Source organism: Balaenoptera ricei, chromosome 6, assembly GCF_028023285.1.
Source record: "Balaenoptera ricei isolate mBalRic1 chromosome 6, mBalRic1.hap2, whole genome shotgun sequence".
Lineage (NCBI taxonomy): Eukaryota > Metazoa > Chordata > Mammalia > Artiodactyla > Balaenopteridae > Balaenoptera > Balaenoptera ricei.
In genome coordinates, this window is record NC_082644.1 from 72,520,853 (window position 1) to 72,543,366 (window position 22,514).

The 22,514-nt window shown below is 40.6% G+C and overlaps 1 protein-coding gene and 1 long non-coding RNA gene across 4 annotated transcripts in view; one reads left to right on the forward strand and one right to left on the reverse strand.

Annotated features, from left to right (window-relative positions):
* PIP5K1B (phosphatidylinositol-4-phosphate 5-kinase type 1 beta) overlaps positions 1–22,514 on the forward strand; it is a 324,042-nt gene that overhangs the window by 278,882 nt on the left and 22,646 nt on the right. The gene's annotated exons all lie outside the window — the stretch shown is intronic.
* The window catches only part of LOC132367101 (uncharacterized), a 136,625-nt gene continuing 129,142 nt past the window's right edge, over positions 15,032–22,514 (reverse strand). For both annotated transcript variants that reach the window (XR_009503679.1, XR_009503678.1), the window contains 2 exons: positions 18,319–18,464; positions 15,032–15,240 (listed from right to left, as the gene is read on the reverse strand). This is a non-coding gene — a long non-coding RNA (uncharacterized LOC132367101). The remainder of the gene's footprint in view (positions 15,241–18,318; positions 18,465–22,514) is intronic.

Genomic DNA, 22,514 nt, shown 5'->3' on the forward strand with positions numbered 1-22,514 from the left:
GTTCCTCAAAAACAATCAGCCCATCTCTTCCTGAGAAAATGTTAATATTTCCTGTGAACTCATATGCTGTTTGCATTGATTTTGTTTTCATGACTGTCCCTGGATAAACGTGTGGAAGTTGGTCCAAGTTTAGGATGAATCAAATGCAGTGTAGAAATAAACTACTTCCTCACATATTGTAGCTGGTCTTTTTCACAGGGACCTGTATGCCACTTAATAAATTACCTCTCTCCTATGAGATTATATAGTTCCTTGATGCCCCAATTGAAGAATTCTCTGTCAGCATCCTTATTTAGGGTGACAATAGTGGGTAAAATACATTGCTATAGGAGAATAGAACGCCACAGGGCTGTGTTCTCAAATATTATGGCACATGTAACAATTCCGGAAATAATAAACAGATAGGGTTCTTTGCTTGCAAGCAAGAGAAGCTGGCATTGCAAAAGGAATAAAAGCTGGCATTACACTGGGAAAATAGCAGTTAGTTCACATAATGTAAAGAAAAGGCTGGGCTTCCCTGGTGGCGGAGTGGTTGAGAGTCTGCCTGCCAATGCAGGGGGCATGGGTTCGAGCCCTGGTCTGGGAGGATCCCACGTGCCGCGGAGCGGCTGGGCCCGTGAGCCACAGTTACTGAGCCTGTGCGTCTGGAGCCTGTGCTCCGCAACAGGAGAGGCCGCGATGGTGAGAGGCCCGCGCACCACGAAGAGGAGTGGCCCCACTTGCCGCAACTAGAGAAAGCCCTCGCACAGAAACGAAGACCCAACACAGCCATAAATAAGTAAATAAATAAAAACCCAAAGTTTAAAAAAAAAAAGAATTATTCACCTAGTTCTAAAAAAAAAAAAGAAAAGGCTAAACTGTCAAGTCAAGGGAAGAATATGAAGTGCAACAGCTCAGGGCATTCATTCATTCATTGAGCAATATTTACTGAGCATCTACAATGTCCCAGGCACTGTGTCCACGGTGAGGATATAGCAGGGAATCTGTCATGCTCTTGCCTCCACTGAGCTTGCTTTCTGAGGACGTCAAACCCACAGACAGCTTCACATTTGCCTGCTGCTGGTGTTATTACTGAGCTCCTATAGTTTTCATCCATCATTCATCCAAGATTCACATCCCTTAGAGTGTCTAATGAGCATAGGTTAGTCAAAGACTCACCCTCACGGGGTGAGGTGCTGTCATGTACATTCCCCACAGGACCACATGGAATGAGGGAAGGCTAGTTCTCCAAAGGCTGAGTGGGCTGCCCTTACCAGCAGAGGAAAGGAGTGCTGGGTGGGCAAAAAGAGAAATCCACTATAATTTAATACTCCTACTGTGAAGAAAGGAATGAGAAGGCTCAGATGTGGCTTAGAATTCTGGCTAAGGCCACTTATAACTAAATAAGTATAACCTTGTGTATGTTTTCATAACCTCTCTAAAGGTCCCTTTTTTTTAATCTGTATAAAAATAATCCCTACCTCATAGAATTGTGTTTGTTGTTGCTATTTTTCTCGGATGCCCTCTCAAGGCCCTTTGCAATCACTACCCACTTCCTCCTTCCCAAACCTCACCACCCTCCTGACTTCTAATACTGTCTGTTAGTTTTGCCTGATTTTGGACATTATATAAATAGAATCATACCATGTACTCTTTTGTATCCAGCTTCTTTGCTCCATATTATGTTTGTGGGTTTCACCCATGTTGTTTGGTGTGGCTATATTTATTAATTTTCATCGCTGTATAGTATCCATTGTATACCAGTATTTGTTTATTCTATTGATAATGGACATTTGTGTTGATTCTGGTTTAGGGCTACTATATAAAGCTACTAAGGATATTCTCATACATGACTTTTGGTATCATATGCATGCATTTTTAGGGGGTGTATACCTAGGATTGGAATTGCTGGGTCGATAAGTATGCTTTTCTTCAAATAGTTTTCACCGTACACTGCCCCCAGCAATGTATAGCAGTTTTAGTTGCATCACAACCTTGCCAGTGCTTGGCATTATCATAGAATCATTTTGATGTTTAAATTTGGATCACATTTAATAGCCAGTTGAGAGCTTGTTGTGATAGTTGCTTAATAAAGTTGTATTTTCACGCAGTTGTGAAATATACATAGCGCCTATAGATATTTTCCATGCTTTTCTAACAAATAATATTTCAGTACATTCTGCAGGTATGGTTTTCATCTTAGCATGGAAGTCCTTACTGGGTTGGATAATGTGTTGGACAGTCCTTACTGGGTTGGACCCTTTTTTGCATGTGTTGATGGTAAAGCTTTGCTTGGTAAAGTGTCACATTCACTTCAAAATGGGTATTCTATCCCAGCTCCCAACTGCGTCTCATGAACGATGTTAATGGTGAAACTGCCAAGCACTGAGTCTCTCTAAGCTGTTCTACTGCTCTCTTCCCCATTCAAAACCAAGACAGGCATCAGTCTTGCCTGGGTCGTGCTGGGGTTTTAATTTGCAGTGGCAGGTAGGGTAAGGGAGATCATACACATACTAGCCTGCCAAACCTGGGTCTTCGGGCACAGTACTTAGCTTCTCAGGACCTCATTTGCTTCAGGTGTAAAACTGTGTTGATAATACCCACTTTGATAGGTTGGTAACATTGTAAATGAGAAAATATATGTAAAGTGCCAGGTTCAGTGCCTCAATAAGGGGCAACTATTACTATTCTTAAGGGTGGTGGTTTTTGTTGTTGTTTAATCTCAGGCACGATATGCTTAAAACTGCAGAATTTTTTAATTGGACAGTGTTGAAAAAGACCACAGACTCAGAATTTTAAAGTAAGACTTAGCCATTTGAAGAACTACACTGCCAGAGGTAGAAGAAGAATACTCACCAGCCAAGGGGCTGGGACCACCACACCCTGTCTTCCTAACATATCAACATTATAAGATATCTTTTGTACCTGGGCATATCCTACATCTCCCACACCAGCCCCTTCTGGGAATTGCTTTATGATCTACTAGAAAAGAGAGCCTTGTTCTCACAAGTAAACAAGCTTCAATAGGGAAAACTGAGAACACACATTTGAAAGAAGGTCAAGTGTACATTTGGAAACTAGAGGAATCACAGTGTGTGTTCACAAGAACAAAGAGAAGTGTGACATTGAAAATCTGTAAGAGGGTCTTAATGGTTGTTCATGGGAGTTACATGGAGGATATATTAATTTGTTTTTTTATTATTATTATTATTTATTTATTTATTTATGGCTGTGTTGGGTCTTCATTTCTGTGCGAGGGCTTTCTCTAGTTGAGGCAAGTGGGGGCCACTCTTCATCGCGGTGCGTGGGCCTCTCACTATCGCGGCCTCTCTTGTTGCAAAGCACAGGCTCCAGACGCACAGGCTCTGTAGTTGTGGCTCACGGGCCTAGTTGCTCCACGGCATGTGGGATCTTCCCAGACCAGGCCTCGAACCCGTGTCCCCTGCATTGGCAGGCAGACTCTCAACCACAGCGCCACCAGGGAAGCCCTGTTGCGTTTTAATTTTTAATTCTATCATGGGACATGAAATGCTTTTGATTATGGAGGTTGATTTCCTCATTTTAAAAAACTGGCCATTATTTAGCCCAACACTTTTACTTTAAAAATTAGGAAACTAGGGACTTCCCTGGTGGCGCAGTGGTTGAGAATCCGCCTGCCAATGCAGGGGACACGGGTTCGAGCCCTGGTGCAGGAAGATCCCACATGCCACAGACCAACTAAGCCCGTGCGCCACAACTACTGAGCCTGCACTCTAGAGCCCATGAGCCACAACTACTGAAGCCCGTGCACCTAGAGCCCGTGCTCCGCAACAAGAGAAGCCACCACAATGAGAAGCCCACACACCACAGAGAAGAATAGCCCCCGCTCGCTGCAACTAGAGAAAGCCCGTGCACAGCAACGAAGACCCAATGCAGCCAAAAATAAATAAATAAATTTTTTTAAAAAAAATAAATAAAAATAAAAATTAGGCAACTAAGGTAAATGGAGGTAACATTACTTATTCAGCATCACTCAGAGCACAGGATAGGTAGTAGCAGAATCAAGAGTAGAATCTAGGTCCTTCAACTCTGAATCCAGTGACCTTTCCATTGATCCTTTCTTAAATATTATGAGGGATGAGGCTGACTTTCTAAAATCATTGCTTGGTGAAGTCTAAATTTATTTAAAGGAGCATTTGTTTTCCCTGAAATTGTTTTTCACTGAAACTCTGTGCCATCTAGAATTATAGCCGGGGTTAATTATAGGTTGTCAAGACCAGATAGTATGTCAAGTCTTTTAGATGCTTATTCATTATGTACTTGGAACAGGACTGGCCTACGCTTTGACGATTACCGCTGGTGTTTGGTTGTTCCTGGCAATTAGTAGGAAATTGTCCTACACAGGCAATATTGCATCAAGGGGATCATCTGAGATCATCTTTCCTGCAATGTGAAGAAAAGTGTTGGTTAAACAAAGTAGGTCATTAATACCAAGGTAGATGAACTTTTGTTCATCCAAATGTTGTAGATTTTATTCCCTAAATATATATTATCTTCCCTACAAGAAGGTATAGACTCTTTTCTAGCTCTCAGTTTGTAGAACTAAAAGAAGTAGGCTCTCACTCTTCAAAGTTGAAATGTTCATGTGATTGTATTTTTAATGTCTGTTGATTAAGAAATTACATATGGATGTATAGATTTGATTATTCTGGAATCCCACCAGGCTCTATTGTTCACTGACTGGTAACATTTTTTTTTAACATCTTTATTGGAATATAATTGCTTTACAATGGTGTGTTAGTTTCTGCTGTGTAACAAAGTGGATCAGCTATATGTATACATATATCCCCATATCTCCTCCCTCTTGCGTCTTCCTCCCACCCTCCCTATCCCACCCCTCTAGGTGGTCACAAAGCTTGACTGGTAACATTTTGCCAGCAGCCATAGTGATTCCGATGGAAGCAGCAACTCCGATAGATTGTGTCCAAAATGTCTCCTAAGGTTTTCCTTTAGCGTTTGTCCAGCAGTGTGCTGGAGTCCGCTCCTTCTGGCTCTTGAGAGTCAACTGTGAAATTTTGCAAGCCAGTTGTTAAGCACAGCCATTATTAGAAATTAAATTACATAAACTAACAACTAAATGAGTTATATTTTTCAAAAGGTAATACTCAAAAGTCATCCCTTCCTGATTACTTCACTATATACGTACTGTTATTTGCCCTTGAGGTTGTTTATGTACATGGGTCTGTATCATGGGAATGCTAGATAGTCTTCTATGGTGCCTTCCATTCCAGCTCCTCATTCAGCGACATCACATTGGTAAACTGAAGCAGAAGTATTTATTCCACAGCAATTGTCAAGCACTCTAAGTCAGGGCTAGATTTATTGTTTTGTTAATCATCTCTTTTTAAACCTTCAAAGAGTGTCATATCTATAGCCATTGCATTGTCAATAGCATAAAAAATTGAGGAAGTAATTTTCCATTATTTGAAAACTATTTTTCCACTCATCAGAAAAGTAGCTCATATCATTGACAAATGAGTGAAGTTCTGACACGTGTCTTTATTTTATTTTTGTCTTATTAATGTAAAGGAAAATACCAACCAACATCATGTTAGAACTACACAGTCATCTATTGCAATCATAAGTTGGCTGTGGATGCAGCAGTTCTACCAAAATCAACAAAAGCATTCAATGACAATCAATTGGTTATATGGAATTGACAGTAAAGACTATTGCATGTTTTATTATTTTTTGTATATTGTGTGCTACACATTCTTTGCCAGTAAAATTTATAATAAACATATATACACACAGACATTTTTTCCCAAAATTCTAGTTGTTAAACACTTCCCAGTACACCACTCCTTATATGCCACTGAAGTCCATAAAATGTCTATTATAATTATCTTCAATGATAATATTAATAGCAGCTAGAATGTATTCAACACAAGCGCCAGACTTTATAAGAGTTACCTCACTGAATCCTCACAAATGCTGTTATATTGCTAGAGACAAGGGGACAATGAGGAGGTAAATTCAGGCACCTCCAGCTTTAGTGGAGAAAAGGACGTTCCAAGGGCAAGAAGCATGGGAGACGCTTGCATATAAATTACTCATGTCAGCCTTGTGATAAACAAGGAAAGTTATCATATGGATAAAGAACAATCTCAGAGAGATGGAGTAACTGCCTAAGTGGCAGCTAAGTAACACTGGTTAGAAGGGGAAACCACGAGGGGAGAAGGAAAGCTTTCAGGGGCCTCTTCCTAAATCAACTCACATGTCATATAACTACGTCATCTAAGGAAATGCTGTGGAGGCCTCTAAACGGTAAATACTTTGAGAACATTTTTATTAATAGCCATTGAGAAATTTCGCATTAATAGGATATAGACATGCATATGAAAGATAGGCATTATCCAAAATTAATAGCTTAAATCAAACTCCAAAAATGGACAATTTAGACTTCTCCAGAGTAGGTAGAATACATGGGAAAGGGTATAATTTCAGTGACAACTTTTAAACATTAATATTTGTATTTACAGATTGCTAAGCACATTTACACATATCAAAGACTCAGGTATGTGAACAGTGTAAAATAATGGGTAGCCTTTTATATGGTGTTTTACAAAGTGCCTAATCATTTATTAGATGACTTATGTGTTTTTTCTGGAAGGTAGGATTTCTTGAGCATGACACCTGGTAAATGGCTACACATCTGACCCCAGTAAAGTCCATGGTATTCAGAGCTCCTGAACACCAGCCAGGTCCAGCCTACAGAGCTGGACGCCAACCCTTCCAGGCTCTCTCAACACCAGCTGCAGAGCAGAGCCAGCGTTGAACCTCGAAGGCATGGGCGAGGCCTGTCAGCAGTGACCAACACCTTCCTCATGCTTTGCCAGACTCCCCAGGATGGGCCATTCTGGTCCTTAGTCATTCATAGACGCATACCACACCATGTCTGGACTGCATGTCCCACTGCCTTACCATTCTGTTAAGCCAGTATTTCTTTTTTCTTTTTCTTTTTTTAGATTTTAGTGTTTATTTATGACAACCTGATACATTCATTTGCATGCCTATGACCATTTCTCTAAAATACTACTTTCCCAAAAATTACATAGGAAATAATACATATGCAATTCATCAAAGTTTTATCATGCTGAATATATTTGGAACTTATTATAGTTCCTGTTCTTATTTTGCATAGGTTATTACAAACTGTTCTCCCCCAGAACTCTTATTTTTACAGGATATATTTTTAATAAAAATGGCATATGTTTAAGGTGTACAACATGATGAGTTGCTATGCATAGTGAAATGGTTACTGTAGTCAAGCTGATTAATATATCCATCTCCTCACATACTTTTTTTTTTTTTTTGAGACTAGGAATTGGTTTTATTTACTCGAAGTTAGCTTGTTTCTTCACTAGATTATGGACTCTTAAAGGTAGAGACTGTTTTGTGTCTGTTTTAGTTGGTTTGGTTTGATTTTGTTTGTTTTTAAGATCTACTCTCTCTGCAACTTTCAGACATACAATACAGTATTGTTTACTACAGTCACCGTGCTGTCCATTCCATCCCCAGGACTTATTTTATCTTATAACTGGAAGTTTGTGTGTGTGTGTGTGTGTGTGTGTGTGGGGGTGGGTGGTGAGAGCACCTGAAATCTCCTCATGTAAATGAGATCATGCAGTATTTTTCTTCCTGTGTCTATAAGGCAGTATTTCTTAAACTACAGGTTCTAGAACCACCTGCTTCAGAAACAGCAAGTTGGTAAAAATTCAGCTTCCTGAGCCTGTGAATTCTAGTGCATGGTTGTATGAGAACCACTACTGAAGCTAATGGGGTGTCCTGACTTTTGATTCTAAAGCACCTAGTTTTATTCCTTAACTTAAAAGAAGGGTTTTGGTGTATAAAAGGACCACTGCGAGAGATAATTAAAGCTGAGCCATGATTTGGAAGCCAGAACAAGTCCCAGTTCTTCTCAGAGATGCCAATACTCTATACCTCCCCACCCATCTCAGCCAGCCACCTCCCATCCTTTGCAAACTAGGGCTCTGTTCGATTTCTCTCTCCTTAAACTGCTTATGTTCCTAATGACTCCAGACAGGGTGTTGGCCTGTCCAGCAGAGACCAGTAGTTTCTGTGACATTTTCCGATTATTCAAGTCAGAGCTTATAATTAGTTTGGCATTGGCCCGGCCACATGTGAGAAACCTTCATGTCATTATGCACCTCTTTGAAGCTAGCAGGCCCACTAAAAATCAATTCTGCTAATGGTTTTCTGATAGCCCTGAACAGTGATAATTGCAGTGTACATCTGTGAGAGCAAAGCTGCCTTGTAATCTGTTCTCGTATTATTTTTTTCCAGCAGCTTCTGCAGACTTGATAGTAATTTGGATTTTGAGTAAATGATGCCACTTACGTGCTGAGGTGGTCATTTCCACCCTGAGCATGTTTAGCACATTGACATGAGAAGGACCTGAGTGGAGTCCGAAAGCTAAGGCACAAACACTATCTAAACAAATGTCTGGGAGATTTTACTGGAGTGCCTTACTTTTAAAAAACAGGAAATGTAGTGTTTAGCAAAGAAAAGGAATAGTACTTTTTTCAGGTACCCAAATTATAAATTTCCTGAAGGTTAAGTTTACTGGTGTTATGGGCTAAGGAAAGGAAGGGAAAGTTAGTGAGCCAGCCCACTGGCCAAGGCAGGGTTTTCCTTTAAGCATTTATACCACCTGTACTAGTTTGCTAGGGTGGCCATAACAAAGTACCACACACCGGATGGCTTGTCTCGCTGTTCAGGAGGCCGGGAGTCTGAGACGTTGATAGTGCTGCTTCCTTCTGAGGACGTTGGGGATGAATCTGCTTCATGCTTGTCACCTGGCTTCTGGTGATTTCCTGGCAATCTTTGGCATTCCTTGGCTGACAGAGGCATCACCTGGTCTCTGCCTTTATCGTTACATGGCATTCTCCCTGTGTGCATGTCTGTGTTCACATGTCCCCTTTTCATAACAACACCAGTCATACTGCAGTAGGGCCCACCCTACTCCAGTATGACCTCATCTTAACTAATTACATCTGCAATGACCCTATTCCCAAATAAAGTCACATTCTGAGGTACTGAGGGCTAAGTTGTCAACATACAACTTTTAGGGGGATACAGTTTAACCTATAGCACCGTCTCTCTGAATAAGGATTTCTTTTTTCTGGAATCTTTTTCCCCAATCGTGCTAGGAAGCAAGTGTAAAGAGATTGCAGAGTATCTGACTACAAACCACCATCCGTGGGAGTCATGTCATTGAGGTACAGTGTAGGGGGTAAGGGTGCTGTGGTTCGGAATTATTTGTTCAGTTTATCTTAAACCCTTATTGGTTCCATTGGCTTACACAGCACGGGCATTTCCATTTCAGCATACTGTATTCCTGATAGGCTGCTCTGACCTCAGACTTGGTTTTCTGGGGAAGTTGAAAGAGGGCCAACTAGGCTAAGGATCAAAGCTTTTGAAAGCTGGAAGGACCTCTCCAAGTTCAAAGCCCTGATTTTTACAAAGGAGGAAACCGGGGCTCAAGGCAGTTAAACGGCTTACCCAAATACAGCACACACCACACTTAGTGCCAAGTTAGTACCAGAAGTCAGCTACCCTGCCTCTTGTTCTAGCTTATTCTTCCACATACCGTGGAGGCCATGGGTCCCCTGTGATTTAAAAGGTCCCAATTCCTGTTGCCTTTGTGGTGCTTTTCTCTAGCTAGAGTACTGTTTTCAGTGCATGCCACTTATCTGAGGGTGTTTGCATTTTTATATTTGATAATAATGATATATATATATAGTCATTTTCCTCTTTTTAACATTTATCATCTCACCAACTTTTTTGAAAGCTCCTTAAGCCAGTGACTCAGCCATGTGAGAACCGTTTACCAACTTATTTTTCACTTTTAGCACAGTACCTGGATGAAGTAGGCACTCAGTATACATTTGAATGGATGACATAGTTTTGTGAGTAGAAAAGCAGATACAGTTTTTTGATGCAGACAGTTCACTGTTGAAATATAATTTGTGTATAGTAAAATGCACACATTTTTAAGTGTATAGTTTCATAAATTTTGACAAAAATGTGTACACTCCAGTAACCATCACCCAGATCAAGATAAAGAATATTCCCATCATACCAGAAGTTCCCTTCTGTCCCTTCCTAGTCATGACCCCCCAAGGTCAAGGAGACATCCCCCTTTGTTTTCTTCTGGAAGCTTGATAGTTTTAGCTTTCACATTTTGTCTATGATCCATCTCAAATTAATTTTTGTGTATGGGGGTATCAAAGTTCCTCTTGCTGTTCTTTAATATCTATTCCTGCCTGTCTTAAGTCAGATAATCAAGACTTATTTATGGTAATAGATTTGTCATTTGGAAACAGATTTATATATGTCCTTTTTTCTTTTATATAATTGAACCATTGTTGCTGGGGATATCTTAGGAACACAGCAAAGGGTGAATTTTTTGCAGTGGTTGGACACTTGAGGGAATATGTGTGGCATTGCTCCAGAGTCAGGCCTGGGTTCAAATCCAGTGCCACCATTTATTAACTGTGGTTAGACACATTAGCCTTAAAATTCACATGTACAAAATAAATAGGAAGAGACCCTACCTAAGAGGGCGATCTTTTTTTTTTTAATTTTTATTGGAGTATAGTTGATTTACAGTGTCGTGTTAGTTTCAGGTGTAAAGCAAAGTGAATCAGTTATACATACACATATAGCCACTCTTTTTTTTTTTTAGATTCTTTTCCCATATAGACCATTACAGAGTACTGAGTAGAGTTCCCTGTGCTGTACAGTAGGTTCTTATTAGTTATCTATTTTATATATAGTACTGTGTATATGTCAATCCCAGTCTCCCAATGTATCCCTACCCCAACCTTATCCCCCTGGTAACCATAAGTTTGTTTTCTACATCCAAGACTCTACTTCTGTTTTGTAAATAAGTTTATTTGTACCTTTTTTTTTTTTTTTTTAGATTCCACATATAAGTGATATCATATGACATTTGTCTTTCTCTGTCTGCCTTACCTCACTCAGTATGACAATCCATCCATGTTGCTGCAAATGGCATTATTTTGTTCTTTTTTATGGCTAATATTCCATTGTATATATGTACCACATCTTCTTTATCCATTCCTCTGTTGATGGGCATTTAGGTTGCTTCCATGTCCTGGCTATTGTAAATAGTGATGCAATGAAAAACTGGGGTGCATGTATCTTTTCAAAGTACGGTTTTCTCCAGGTATACGCTCAGGACTGGGATTGCTGGGTCATTTGGTAGTAGTTCTAGTTTTAGTTTTTTAAGGAACTTCCATACTGTTCTCCATAGTGGCTGTACCAATTTACATTCCCACCAACAGTGCAGAAGGGTTCCCTTTTCTCTACACCCTCTCCAGCATTTATTGTTTGTAGATTTTTTGATGATGGCCATAATGACCGGTGTAAGGTGATACCTCTTTGTAGTTTTGATTTGCATTTCTCTAATGATTAGTGATGTTGAGCATCTTTTCATGTTCTTTTTTGGCCATCCTATCAGGGGGATCTTTGATGATTAAATGAAATAATGTCTGTAATGCAATCATCACAGTATAAACATCACCGTCAATGAGGACTGCTAGCTTTATTTTTTTTTAATACCTTTATTGGAGTATAATTGCTTTACAACGGTGTGTTAGTTTCTGCTTTATAACAAAGTGAATCAGCTATATGTATACATATATCCCCATATCCCCTCCCTCTTGCGTCTCCCTCCCTCCCTCCCTATCCCACCCCTCTGGGTGGCCACAAAGCACCGAGCTGATCTCCCTGTGCTATGCAGCTGCTTCCCACTAGCTATCTATTTTACATTTGGTAGTGTATATATGTCCATGCCACTCTCTCACTTCGTCCCAAATGTGTGTGGGAGGATGTTGAAAAGAAAAATAAATCTCCTAGAGATATATGGTGGAAAAGTTCCCTGAACTTGGATGGGGGTTCCTTTTTGAAAGCATTCTCCCTCCAGCCACCACCCACACACGTACACACGTTTTCCTCAAAGGGAGGGCCCTGACCTCCTTCCTCTGCTTGCTTCTGAAGCTGCTGGTGGCAGGAGCTCAGTTGCTGCCGGCTCTCTCAGCAGCTGTGGCTTCCGGTCCCCAGAACTAATAGACCTGGCAGCACACTGTTTGCTTCTCTCTTCGCCTGCCAGTTCAAAGTGCTACTCTTTGTGCTTTGTCTACAACAGTCTTCGTGCCTCAGGTGTCACTTACGCAGGGAGAGACGAGGGTTAAACCCAAGTGTTAGACCCATAAGGCAGCCATTGCTCAATTCCAGAGAGAGAGCCTGCCGCTCTGCTTGCCTTCGTTAGAAACAGGCAGCCTCCTTGTCTAAAAACAGCCAAAGTGGGAAAGCGTGGAAGTGGCTGAAAAGGAGAGAAGACAGAAAGAAAGCATCAGATCCTTCTGAAAGCCTCCTGTCTGGCAGGGTAGGTTAGGAAGGTGGGTGGTAAAGCATTCTGGGTGCAGTGACCATGGCCAAGGGCTTCCCAGTTCTCTGGGTCCATACTTGATGGGAGGGGCGGGGGTCGGGGGGGTCTTGCAGATGTGCCCATACACTCAACCAGGGAGCTTGGCATGAAGGAGATGCTCATCCTGGCACAGGCATGAGACTTGCTGCAGGCCGACACTATCCCAGCTGCAAATAGGCACCCCAGTGCCAGGGCTTCAGAACTGCAGACTCTAGAGCAGCCTGCAACCCCAAGCCACCCCAGCCAGAGGTGAGCTTTTCCAAGAGGGGCACGTGGCCTTGGCTTGATCATCACATCAGAAGTGCCTGAGTCATGCTGGGGTGGGCCTGCCCATATGCAGAGTGTGTCTCTAGGACTGAACAAGTATTTGCAGCCTTTAAGTGAGACTAGGCTATACTTGTCGGTTTTCTCTGCAAGTAGAGCTTTCCCGTCCGCAGTTGTTATCACCAGTCAATGTTCCGGTAGCTAAACTTAGACTAGCAGAAAAAGAATTCTTTCCAAAGTGTTGTGATAAATCTGTCTATGCCAGCAGACCTCCTCAAACAAACACCCCCTCCCCCCACCCCCAGGAAACAAGCAGAGTCCCGGACGTAGAAGTCATAGTGATACTCCCAGTAGTTTGTACAGAAGAGCATTACCCTCTGTCTGCCTTTCTTTCGCTTGCATGTTCTGACTTGGTCCTCTTGATGGCCCTGGGAGGTGGGCTGGACGGGGACTGCCATTCTCACTTTCAGAGGAGGAACCAGGACCTCAGGGTCATGACTTGCCCAGCGTTGTAACTAATAATCGGAGAAGCAGGGCTTGTACTCAGGCCTCCACACTTAGTCCAGAGGTTCCCTAGGTTTTACCCCCATGGCATTCAGTCCATTTCTAAAGGGCAAAAACCTCCAACCATGAAGCAGACTAAAACGTGGTAGGAATTTGAGCAAAAGTTTAAAAAGAAAAACAAAACAGAGATTCCAGTTAACCTTGATGATGGGAACATTTTTCTTTGCATGGCCCAGCAATCATGATTTTGAATCCAGAGAGGGAAATGTAACCCTAACACACTGTTGGCCAGGCATTAACAACATTTACATAGTCATAATAATATAAACTCTATGTATTGATTTTCTAATTTTAGAATCAATCCATGGACAAAGCAGGAAAAATTGGCTATAGCTACAAGATAAGAATAAAGGAATATAAGTATGAATAGCCAAGACAAAGTAAAGATTTTTAAAGATCTTTTTAAGGTGTATCTAATACAAAATGAGAGAGGAAAGCAGGGACAAAGATTAAATAATATGGGAAATTAAAGATATATGGTTTGTGGTTGATGGACTAGAAAAGGTTATTAGGTATATGATTTACAGTTACACAATAAATAAAATATAAATAGCAAATGTTGGGAGGAAGTACGAAGTAGGGGTAGGCAAACATCCTTTATATTGAATCAATAGATGCTGCCTTGGGTTGAGAATATATTTTATTCCCTGATTCATCAAAAGATATGAAGGGAACCACCAGAAGGGCTAAAAAGAGAAATGGTGAAAGGTGCCGCCTTTGGGGAGATGACTGGGGTGCAGGTGGGAGCAGGAGGTTGTTTATTTCATCAAAAGTCATCTGTATTGTATGATATATTATGATATTACTTTGACAAAAAAGAAATAAAGGCAGTGAGAGGATGACTTTCAAAAGACAGAAACTGTGCTTTTAAAAGACAAAAACCATATGTTCTCTGAGCAAATGCCCTCACGAGAATTAGCTATAAAACACTCATTAGGTCTGCAAACAGAAATCAGAGTGTTCCAGGCTATAAAATTACTGATGTCTGTTTTCAGCAGTCCAGCCAGGCTAATGCTCTCCAATGAAGCCAAACTAATGTTGCTGATAACGGAAAGGAGCATTTTTGTAAATGACAGAGAAGCCTGCGTGGCATCAGAGAACCATTAATGTCAGCTCCCGGAGGGAGCTAGGAGGACATAAAATTCCCCCTCCTTGTACTACTCTTACCTGTGACAGGTTTGTGATGTGTGCAGAGACCAGAGCACAGAGCAGCTGAAGAATATTGGCAGTTGCTCTGCTTTTACAAGGGAGGAACACAACTAGATAGATTAACGGTTTCCTGAGCGCCTTGTTGCAAATTAGGTGCAATTAGCCCTCAGACAGTCTGAATTGAGGGAACTGTGGCAAAACTTGATGGTGCAGAACCCAGGCAGCCAGCCAGACTTTTAAACCCATTCACGTAAAATTGCTTCTAGACATGGATCTTCCCAAGCTGCAAGGCTGAGGAATGGCAGGCCCTCTGACAGGATCGCTGGGTTTTGAAGGCATTCTACCCAAGAGAGATGCTCTCACTTATAAGTGACCCCTAAAACGGAATCTGGAAAACTCTCAGCCAGAGAAATTAGAAATTGATTCCAAATAGGCTTGTGCCCAGGAAATCAACAGTGAGTAAGAAAACAGGGCAATAGCAAGAATATTTCCCAATGTCAGAACTGAAGAGAAATGAACATGAAATTGATCAGTGACATAAGCATTTAAGTGAAAATCCCTTTTTTAAAAAAATTTATTTATTTTTGGTTGCGTTGGGTCTTTGTTGCTGTGCGTGGGCTTTATCTAGTTGCGGCGAGCGGGGGCTACTCTTCGTTGAGGTGTGTGGGCTTCTCATTGTGGTGGCTTCTCTTGTTGCAGAGCACGGGCTGTAGGCACGTGGGCTTCAGTAGTTGTGGCACATGGGCTCAGTAGTTGTGGCTCACGGGCTGTAGAGAACAGGCTCAGTAGTTGTGGCACACAGGCTTAGTTGCTCCATGGCATGTGGGATCTTCCCGGACCAGAGATCGAACCCATGTCCCCTGCATTGGCAGGCGGATTCTTAACCACTGTGCCACCAGGGAAGTCCCGAAAATCCCTTTTAGAACATATCTTACCTTTCTACTTGGGGCATCTTCAAAGAAGGAGGAATTTGCTGTCGGCGAGGGATGCATTTATTTAGGTTGGATGGTTTATTCTTACATTACCTCCCTACTCTTTTAATAATTGCTCTTCATTAATTTTTTAAGTAGCAATGACATACACATACACATTCACATTCAAAATATAGTATAAAGGTTCTTAAAGCCCAGATAATACTTTATGTCCTTATGTGAAGCATTTTCATGTATAACCTTTACTAACCTCTTTGCTAAAAATAACATAACGGAATGTTAAAATGAAATATTTTTACTATCAGTTTCACCAGAGACCCAGAACAAAAGCAAGGTGTGAGACTGAAGGACATGCAAAGGAAGTGGTCAAAAACCGTTAGCTGACCACCACCTCCAGTCCCTAAAAGACGTTAGAGAAGCCAAGAAGAGTTGGCAGTTCGAGTGTGATCTTTGGAGAGAGCTGTCAGGGAGTGTGGGTGCCTGTCCCAGCCCAGGGAAAGGGGCTTCAGTGGGGCTTCGGAGGGCTTGCTAGTGTGTCCCATGGAGTATAGGAGACCTGGGTGTGTCCCCTAGTGTCTGACTCATGCCTGAGACCCCAAAAACTCCAATGGCAGAGCCCGGAAAGTGTGCTGCTTGGAAGTGGTCTATGCCACTCACTCACTTCTCTCCCTTCTGTGCTTTATTTTTCTCCTTCGTGCTTTTGACCAACATAATATGTATTTTAAGTATTTTTCTCATTATCTGTTCTCCTCAATGCTATGTAAGTTCCATGAGGCAGAGATCTCTGTTTATTTTAATCTCTGCTGCATCCTGGCACCTAGAATACAATGTGCAACAATGGCTGTTTGTGTTGTACGTTCGTTATCACTCATCACTCCAACAACCCTGCATGTTTGGTATTATTATTCTCATTTTACATGCGGGAAACTGGAGTTCAGAGGGGTTAAGAAACTCATCCAGTATCACACACACAGCTAAGAGGAAGAGCCAGAATTCAAAGCCAGTCATCTGATTCCAAAGTTCATGCTCTGCCTGTAATGCCTTATCCGCTCAGGTATCCGTTTCCCTAAAGTGTATTCTCATTCTTTCTTGGGCAGTAGGTAGGACCTAATCTAAGATTTTTAAGGAAGTAAAATGCCAGTTCTGTACTCTGATCTCACTCAGTACATACTGAATAATGAAGATAACAAATATTTTTAAAAGGTTAATCAACTGGTTATATAGCTTTTGCTATTTAATGTCAGATTATTCTGAGTGCATTTAATGGGACTTTATAAATGCCTGATTATTTATATAGAGCTATATATTTATATGTCATTTTGTTTTAAGTATTAAAACATTGGAAGCTTAAATAGCTTTGTTGTTCTTGTGAACTATTAGATATTCATTATTTTTAATAATGAATATTAATTGCTTTTTTTAACTGTGGTAAAATACACGTAACTTAACATTTACCATCTTAACCATTTTTAAGTGTACAGTTCAACAGTGTTAAGTACATTCACATTGTTGTGCAACCAATCTCCAGAACCTTTTCATCTTGCAAAACTGAAACTCTATACCCATTAAACAACTCCCCATTTCCCCCCTCCCCTCAGCCCCTGGCAACCACCCTTCTACTTTCTTATCTCTATGAATTTGACTACTTACATGAGGAAGTAAGTGGAATGATACCACCTATAGGCTACTGTGAAAAATGCTGCTGTGAACATGGGTATATTAGTTTTAGGGTTACCATAACAAAGTACCACAGACTGAGTGGCTTGAACAACAGGAATGTATTTTCTCACAGTTCTGGAGGCTAGAGGTCTGAGATCACTCTGTCAGCAAGGTTGGTTTACTCTGGGGCCTCTTGCCTTGACTTGTAGACGGCCGTCTTCTCCTGCTATCTTCACATGGTCTTTTCTCTGTGTGTCTGTGTCCTAATCTCCTCCCCTTCTTATAAGGACACCAGTCATATTGGATTAGAGCCACCCCAGTGATCTCACTTAACCTTAATCACCTCTTTAAAGAGCCTATGTCCAAATACAGACACATTCTGAAATACTGGGGGTTAAGAGTTCAAGATATAAATGGAGGGTTGGGGGAGGCACACAATCCAGCCCATAAAACTGGGGAAACAAATATCTGAGACCCTGTTTTCTGTTCTTTGGGATATATACCCAGAAATGAGATTGCTGGCTCATATGGTAACTTTTTGAGAAAGATAGATATGTGGCTTATAAAGCATATTTTACCTACTTACTTATCCTCAAAGCTTTCTGGCCATCATAACTCTTCTCAAACAAAAGATCTTCACAGCTCACATCAGGCATCAAATCCTGCATTTGTTTTTGCTGGTTTATATGATGATTTTCAAGCTCCTAGGTACATTGGCCTCAGCTCCCTCAATTTCTGCAGTGGCAAATTTCTAAAATTTCATCACAGATGACCATAGAAAAAGTGTTTAATTGGGAAACAAAGTTTATATCCTAGCTCTATTCAACTGCAGTGTGACCTTGGGCAAGTTACTGTGCCTCCCCGGGCCTTAGTCCCCTCATCAGTGAAGTAGGGATGTTGGGCTGACATATACACAGAGGGGCCAGGCAGAGGTGATGCAAATGGGTAGAAGAGGCCAGGTGTGACACCGAAGAGAGCAGTGGGGAGGGACCCTGGGGAACCAGAAAGGACATGCCGCAACCTCACCGCTACTCAGAAATGTGGGCTCAGAGTTGCCTGCTCTTCTCGTTTCTCATAAGAAGCTGTGGAAAACTGGGTTTGGTAGGAATTTCCTGTTTCTTAATTTAGCAATCATTCAAATTAAAAAAAAATCTCCTTGGGCCCCAAACACACTTCTCCCAGCCAGACTGGGTCTGTGGGCCAGCAATTTGCATCTTCTAGGCAAAGCATCCTCCAGGATAAAGATCCCCTTACCTCTGCTCATACTTCAGCAGCACTGGCCCTGTGACACTGCAGATTGTCCCCGGACTTCCCCAGCCTGCATGCAGCATCTCTCCACCTCAGGCCTTGAAATCGCAGAGCCCAACTCTCTCATGTCAGGTCAACTAGAATTTTTTTCTCTATTAGGAAAAAGAAGATGTTTTCTGAATGACTGGCAAATAAATCAGGGGTTTATTCAAAACAGATAATTCTAAAATGTATGTAACCTAAAAATATCTATTCCATCAAATTTCTGATATTTCTAATACTATGTACTGAGAGATCAAGTTTAGAATCATGACCCTTGGTGGGAATATAAGTTGCTGCAGCCACTATGGAGAGCAGTATGGAGGTTCTTTAAAAAGCTAAAAATAGAGTTATGTGGTACATATGATTCAACAGTCCCTCTCCTGGGCATATATCCAGAAAAGACAAAAACTCAATTCGAAAAGATGCATGCAACACAATGTTCACAGCAGCACTATTTACAATAGCCAGGACATGGAAGCAACCTAAATGTCCACTGACAGATGAATGGATAAAAAAGATGTGTGTATATATGTGTATTATGTATGTATGTATACACACACACAATGCAATATTACTGAGCCATAAAAAGAATGAAATAATGCTATTTGCAGCAATATGGATGGACCTAGAGATTATCATACTAAATGAAGTAAGTCAGACAAAGACAAATATCATATGAAATCGCTTATATGTGGAATCTAAAATATGACAGAAATGAACTTATCTACCGAACAGAAACAGACTCATAGACATAGAGAACAGACTTGTGGTTGCCAAAGGGGAGGGGGGAGGGAGAGGGATGGACTGGGAGTTTGGGGTTGGTAGATGCAAACTATTACATTTAGAATGGATAAACAACAAGGTCCTAATATATAGCACAGGGAACTATATTCAATATCCTGTGATAAACCATAATGGAAAAGAATATAAAAAAGAATGTGTATATGTGTATAACTGAGTCACTTTGCTGTACAGCAGAGATTGGTACAACATTGTAAAACAATATTCTTCAATATAAAAAAAGAATCATGACCCTTAGGTACCTTATGAAACTTTTTTAAAACTTTATTAAGATATATTTCACATAATTCATATGAATTATGAATTATGAATTCATATTCACAAAATTCACCCATTTAAAGTATACGGTTTTGTGGGTTTAGTATACTCACAAAGTTGTGTAACTGTTACCAGAATCTAAATTTAGAATGTTTTCAATGCTTTAAAAAGAAACCCCACACCCAATAGTAGTCACTCCCTATTGCCCCCTCACCCCTGCCCCTGGCAACCACTAACCTCCTTCTGTCTCATAGATTTGCCTCTTCTGTACCTTTCACCTAAATGGAATCATACAACATGTGGTCCTTTATGACCAGCTTCTTTCACTTACCATGTTTTCACGATCCACACATGTTGTTGTGTATATCAGTACTTTTTTATTTTTTATTGCAAAATAATGTTCCATTGTATGAATTGTTTATCCATTCATCAGTTGGTGGACATTTGGATTATTTCCACATGTTGGCTATTATGAGTAATGCTGCTGTGAACATTCATGTTCAAGTTTTTGTGTAGGCATATATTTTCATTTTCCTTACATATATACCAAGGAGTGGAGTTGTTGGGTCATATGGTTTTGAAGATACACCAAACTGTTTTCCAAAGTAGCTGCATCATTTTATGTGCCCATCAGCAACGTAAGAGGGCTCTCACTCCTCCACGTCCACCCCAACACTTTATCATCTATCTTTTTTATTATAGCCGGCCTAGTGGGTGTGAAGTGGTATCTCATTGTGGTTTTGATTTGCATCCCCCTAATGACTAATGATGTTGAGCATCTTTCCATGGGTTTATTGGCCATTTGTATATCTTTTTTGGAGAAATGTCTATTCAGATCCTTTGCCCATTTTTAATTGGGTTATTTGCCTTTTTGTTTTTTTTACTGCAAGTGTTCTTTATATATAATCTGGATATAAGTTCCTATGAGCCTCATTTTTGTCCCCTCAATTTAAGGATGCTCAGGATATTCTGCTTACTAAGATAGGAATTATTCGAATACATGTGAGAAACAGTGTAAATAACAGGAGGTTTGTTTTTTTTTAAATATGCTTGTTTGATTTTATCAAATTTGGCCATATGCTACTGAGGAAACCTGGTATTTTTTTCTGTAATCATATTACATCTTAGCTAAAAGAATCGATAAATGTACCTATTAAACCCCAAAGAATACTCTAATTTTTTTTTTCTATTTTAATTTAGTCTTAACCATGCTAGTGGCTCACTCATCGTTTCCAAAAATAAAACAAATATTAGATTGAAAAATACTTGCAAAATGGATTTACTCCTAGGGAGGTGAACTCTGGATCACAAAAGGACAAGAAAAAGAGAAGGATTACTTTTTGCTGTATTTTATACTACATGTGGTGCTATTAAAACATTAAATTTAAAAAGAAAAAGCTCTTCTAGAATATTCTTGGTTATGCCCTTAATCTTAGGATGGAAATAATTAAAAATCATAAGGAAAAACTCAGACAAAAAGAGGTGAACTTAGATTTGAACCTCATCAAATAAATTATATGTTTACAAAATAACCCAGAAGACATTAGAGATTTTTAAAATTGTATAAAATGTGAACCATACATATTTTCCGACCACTTTGTTTCTTGCTTTGATGTTTAAGTAGATAAAGCATTCATCTGTCTCATAAGGCTTAACCAGGCAGGACTGTTCTCTACACACGGGATTAGTGAGTGGCATCTTAGCAGTTAAAAGGCAAAAGCCAATTAAAGCCCATCACTGCATCCTTGCTCTTGATCCAGAAAATAACCTGAGCAATGTTCATTACCACACAGGGCCTCTCCAAACAGCATCCCTTGAAACCTGATGGTTTATTTAACCCAAGAAATCTGTAAAGGTTTACAATATAAAGTCATCAGCTCGATGGAAAAAGGCCACATTCACTCTGCTCTTTAAAATCAATCAAAACAGACTCTGTTTCCCACATTGTATAACCCATCTTGGGTCTTTGAAAAGCAAGAGGACTTTTTATCTGTGTCCAGAGCTTAAAGAGAAAATATATCAAGCCAAGGTGAAGTGGCTTTCATCTCTGAATTTCCACATTCTCAAATATCACCAAATGGAAGACCTATGGGAGATCTCCCCTTCTCTTTCCTCTTACTACTAGTCTGGATTCTTACAATTTTGCATTATATGTTATATAAATGAACCTGATTTAATAAGATCCATACAATTCTTTTGACAATTTTTTTTAATATTGAAAACCTCAGAATTTCTGTTTCATGTATCTTCAGTTACTAGGTAAATATGTACAGAAGTAGAGTTATGTGTAGTCCCCAGACTAGGGGAGGACAGTAGCCCTCAATAGTCGCCTGTCCAGCTGGGAAGCTCAGACAGAAGCCCAGAGGATGACTTAGATGGAGAGTTTTCAATGGGGTGAGCTCAGAGCTCAGCCCCAAGGGGCGGCAGCCCTGGTTATGGGGAGGTGAGCGAGGAGGCCAGTCTTCTACACTCGGGCTCTCAGCCCTAGTGCCCGCTGCCAGGTTTGTCCCACGTGGCCGACCGCCAGCCCCCTAGCCCACCTCTTCTAATATCAACATCACACTCTTCCACCATTGCTTGTAGATATGTTGTTCCTGCAAAACCATCACGTGGAAATTTCCACAGGTTAAAAACATAACTAATTTTTATTTCAGTGAAGGAAAGATTGTACATTCCTTCAATCCTTCCTTCAATCCTACAAGCCCAGGAGGTTGGGCTTTCACCAGCCCCCCATGCTCCTTTGAGAACCATGGATGTAATTGAACCTTTCATGCCAAAAAGAAAAAGAAAAAACAATAGAAAGAAATCATCACTGCTAATGAGGCACAAGGTTATCTTCTATAAACTAGCAAAACATCAGTACTGTTGAGAGAAGAATTTAAACAGTGAGAAGTAACTATTCAGAGTCAGAGATGACTGGTGGGCCTCTAAATTCCCAGCAGTCCACCCTCACAAGGTGTGGAGCCCACAGATCACCTCGCAGAAGTGTGAAGTGTCTCACGCGCTGAAGTAGACAGAGAAAAGGCACTGTCAGTAAAGCCAAATCCTTTAAACTCAAGTGAGCATCTCTCTAGGTATAACCATATTTCCTTCAAATGCCC